Source organism: Marmota monax, unplaced genomic scaffold, assembly GCF_021218885.2.
Source record: "Marmota monax isolate L192 unplaced genomic scaffold, Marmota_monax_Labrador192_F-V1.1 WCK01_AAM20220418_F8-fsc00837, whole genome shotgun sequence".
NCBI lineage: Eukaryota > Metazoa > Chordata > Mammalia > Rodentia > Sciuridae > Marmota > Marmota monax.
This window is the reverse complement of record NW_026692856.1, coordinates 108,969-113,738: the sequence shown is the minus strand read 5'-3', so window position 1 is coordinate 113,738 and position 4,770 is coordinate 108,969.

The window sequence follows — 4,770 nt, the reverse complement described above, 5'->3', positions numbered from 1 at the left end:
GTTCATTGGAGATATTGGTCTGTAGTTTTCTTTCTTTGAAGTGTCTTTGTCTGGTTTAGGTATCAGGGTGATGTTGGCCTCGTAGAATGAATTTGGAAGTTCTCCCTCTTTTTCTATTTCCCGAAGTAGCTTGAAAAGTATTGGTATTAGTTCCTCTTTAAAGGTTTTGTAAAACTCTGCTGTATACCCATCCGGTCCTGGGCTTTTCTTAGTTGGTAGTCTTTTGATGGTTTCTTCTATTTCCTCAATTGATATTGGTCTGTTTAGGTTGTCTATATCCTCCTGACTCAATCTGGGCAGATCATATGACTTAAGAAATTTATCTATGCCTTCACTATCTTCTAATTTATTGGAGTATAAGGATTCAAAATAATTTTTGATTATCTTCTGTATTTCTGAAGTGTCTGTTGTGATATTGCCTCTTTCATCCCATATTTTAGTAATTTGAGTTCTCTCTCTTCTTCTCTTCGCTAGCATGGCTAAGGGTCTGTCGATTTTGTTTATTTTTTCAAAGAACCAACTTTTAGTTTTGTCAATTTTTTCAATTGTTTCTTTTGTTTTGATTTCATTAATTTCAGCTCTGATTTTAATTATTTCTTGCCTTCTACTTCTTTTGCTGTTGTTTTGCTCTTCTTTTTCTAGGATTTTGAGATGAAGTATGAGATCATTTATTTGTTGGTTTTTTCTTTTTTTAAGGAATGAACTCCAAGCAATGAATTTTCCTCTTAGAACTGCTTTCAATGTGTCCCATAGATTCCGATATGTTGTGTCTGTGTTTTCATTAATCTCTAAGAATTTTTTAATTTCTTCCTTGATGTCTTCTATAACCCATTGATCATTCAGTAACCTATTGTTCATTCTCCAAGTGATGTATGCTTTTCCCTTCCTTCTTTTATCGTTGATTTTCAGTTCCATTCCATTATGATCAGATAGGATGCATGGTATTATCTCTACTCCTTTATATTGTCTAAGAGTTTCCCTGTGACATAATATATGATCTATTTTTGAGAAGGATCCATGTGCTGCTGAGAAAAAAGTGTAACTGCTTGATGTTGGGTGGTATATTCTATATATGTCAATTAAGTCTAGGTTATTAATTGTGTTATTGAGTTCTATAGTTTCCTTATTCAACTTTTGTTTGGAAGATATGTCCATTGGTGAGAGACGTGTGTTGAAGTCTCCCATGATTATTGTATGGTGGTCTATTAGACTCTTGAACTTGAGAAGAGTTGGTTTGATGAACATAGCTGCACCATTGTTTGGGGCATATATATTTATGATTGTTATGTCTTGTTGGTGTATGGTTCCCTTGAGCAGTATGTAGTGTCCCTCTTTATCCCTTTTGATTAACTTGGGCTTGAAATCTATTTTATTTGATATGAGTATGGATACTCCTGCTTGTTTCCGAAGACCATATGAGTGATATGATTTTTCCCAACCTTTCACCTTCAGCCTATGTATGTCTTTTCCTAGTAAATGTGTCTCCTGTAGGCAGCATATTGTTGGGTCTTGTTTTGTGATCCATTCTACTAGCCTGTGTCTCTTGATTGGTGAGTTTAAGCCATTAACATTTAGGGTTATTATTGAGATATGGGTTGTTCTTCCAGCCATATTTGTTTATTTATGTTACTAAACATGGTTTGTTTTCCTCTTTGATTATTTTCCCCCCTTTAGTGTCCTACCTCCCACTGTTGGTTTTCATTGTTATTTTCCATTTCCTCTTCCTGTAATGTTTTGCCAAGGATGTTTTGAAGAGATGGTTTTCTAGCTGCAAATTCTTTAAACTTTTGTTTATCGTGGAAGGTTTTAATTTCATCTTCCATCCTGAAGCTTAATTTCGCTGGAAACACAATTCTTGGTTGGAACCCATTTTCGTTCAGTGTTTGAAATATGTTATTCCAGGATCTTCTAGCTTTCAGAGTCTGCGTTGAAAGATCAGCTGTTATCCTGATTGGCTTACCCCTAAATGTGATCTGCTTCCTTTCTCTTGTAGCTTTTAAAATTCTCTCCTTATTCTGTATGTTGGGCATCTTCATTATAATGTGTCTAGGTGTGGGTCTCTTATGATTTTGCACATTCGGTGTCCTGTAGGCTTCTAGGATTTGGGGTTCTGTCTCATTCTTCAAGTCTGGGAAGTTTTCTCGTATTATTTCATTGAATAGATTGCTCATTCCTTTGGTTTGAAACTCTGTCCCTTCCTGTATCCCAGTGACTCTTAAATTTGGTCTCTTGATGTTATCCCATGTTTCTTGGATGTTCTGCTCATGGTTTCTTAACAGTCTTGCTGAGCTGTCTATGTTCTTTTCAAGTTGAAATACTTTATCTTCATTGTCTGATGTTCTGTCTTCTAAGTGTTGTACTCTGCTGGTAGTATTCTCAATTGAGTTTTTAAGTTGGCTTATTGCTTCCTGCATTTCTAGGATTTCTGTTTGTTTGTTTTTTATAACCTCTATTTCCCTGTATAGTTGATCTTTTACTTCTTGGATTTGTTTATGTAATTCATTGTTGAAGTGATGTTTCATTGTCTGATTTTGCTGTCTGATGTCTTCCTTGAGACTCCAGATCATCTGAAGCATGTATATCCTGAATTCTTTAATTGACATTCCATCTGCTGCAGCTATTACCTCTTCTAACGTTGAGTTGACCTGCAATGCTTGTGGTCCTTTCTTTCCTTGTCTCTTCATACTGTTCGTGTTCCTTTCTACTTGGTGAAACTGTTGTGCTATTGAATTTTCCCCCTATATATTTATATTGGTCTTGTATAGTTGCAAAGTCTCCCTCGCAGGCGCGGGCGACGGCTCTGTCCCTCTGCGGGCCGCTAGGCTTGTTCTGTCAGTGGTCACAGTTCTGTCTACTTTGCAGGCGCAGGCAGCGGCACTGCCCCTCTGCAGGCCTCTGGGGCTGTTCTGCTAGTGGGTCGCAGGTCCACCTACCTTGCAGGCGCGGGGGGGGGGGGGGCGGCTCTACCCTTCCTCAGGCCACTGGGCCTGTTCTGTCTCTCGGTTGCAGGTCTGGCCTGTTCTGATGGTGGTCACAGTTCCGTCTACCTTGCAGGCGCGGGGGGAGGGGGCGGCTCTGCCTCTCAGCAGGTCGCTGCTCCTCTTCTGCCGGTGGGTCGCAGGCCCGCCTACCTTGCAGGAGTGATTGGAAGCTCTGTTCCGCCACGGGCCACTGGGCCTTTTCTGTCCGTGGTCACAGTTCCCCTACCTGGCAGGCGCGGGGGGTGGGGGGCAGCTCTGCCCCTCAGCAGGCCGCTGGGCCTGCTCTGCATGGTCACAGTTCCCTCTACCTTGCCGGTGCAGGGGGAGGGGGCGGCTCTGCCTCTCAGCAGGCCGCTGCTCCTCTTCTGCAGGTGGGTCGCAGGCCCGCCTACCTTGCAAGAGTGATTGGAAGCTCTGTCCCACCGCGGGCCACTGGGCCTTTTCTGTCGGTGGTCACCTGACAGGCGCGGGGGGTGGGGGGTGGCTCTGCCCCTCAGCAGGCCGCTGGGCCTGCTCTGTGCGTGGTCACAGTTCCCTCTACCTTGCCGGTGCAGGGGGAGGGGGCGGCTCTGCCTTTCAGCAGGTCGCTGCTCCTCTTCTGCCGGTGGGTCGCAGGCCCGCCTACCTTGCAGGAGTGATTGGAAGCTCTGTCCCGCCGCGGGCCACTGGGCCTTTTCGGTCCGTGGTCACAGTTCCACCTACCTGGCAGGCGCGGGGGGTGGGGTGCGGCTCTGCCCCTCAGCAGGCTGCTGGGCCTGCTCTGTGCGTGGTCACAGTTCCCTCTACTTTGCCGGCGCAGGGGGAGGGGGCGGCTCAGCCTCTCAGCAGGCCGCTGCTTCTCTTCTGCCGGTGGGTCGCAGGCCCGCCTACCTTGCAGGAGTGATTGGAAGCTCTGTCCCACCGTGGGCCACTGGGCCTTTTCTGTCGGTGGTCACCTGGCAGGTGCGGGGGGTAGGGGGTGGCTCTGCCCCTCAGCAGGCCGCTGGGCCTGCTCTGTGCGTGGTCACAGTTCCCTCTACCTTGCCGGTGCAGGGGGAGGGGGCGGCTCTGCCTCTCAGCAGGCCGCTGCTCCTCTTCTGCGGGTGGGTCGCAGGCCCGCCTACCTTGCAGGAGTGATTGGAAGCTCTGTCCCGCCGCGGGACATAGTAATAATGAAGTATTAAAACTGCAAAGTAATTGAGTAGTAACTCATATTTTAACAAAACAAAAACCATGATACATTGACTTTTAAAAAAATATTCTTAAAAGTAATCTATACTATTTTCTCATTTAATCCTGGTGAATCCTGTGATATTGTTAATATTATCCCTATAGAGGCTAATAAAATTCACTCAAGAACACAACACAAATTGTGCAAGTCAGATTCAAACTCTGTTTTAGAATGAAGAAACAAGCATAAACCAATATAAAATATGTTTGCTATGAAGTAGACAATCATCTACCATTTTGATAAAGGATTTGTATTTTAGAATCAGGGTGCTTATATTCTAATTTCAGTTTTTCTACCTGTTTACTGTGTGACCAGTAGCTAGTCACGTAAATTAACCCCAGTTCCCTCATCTGCCAAATGAAAAGAATTGCTGTACCTATTTGAGGATTTATATAAAAATTAAGATATAAAGCTTTTAGAACAGTGCCAGGGGGGAGGAGTTGTAAATAAATACCACTAGTTGCAATGTCTCCATGGCCTTCACAATATTGATTAGGGGAAATCAATAAAATGTGTAAATGAAACATGGACAGAATAAATAGACATGTCTATGTAAGAAAGTAACCAATCACAGACTAA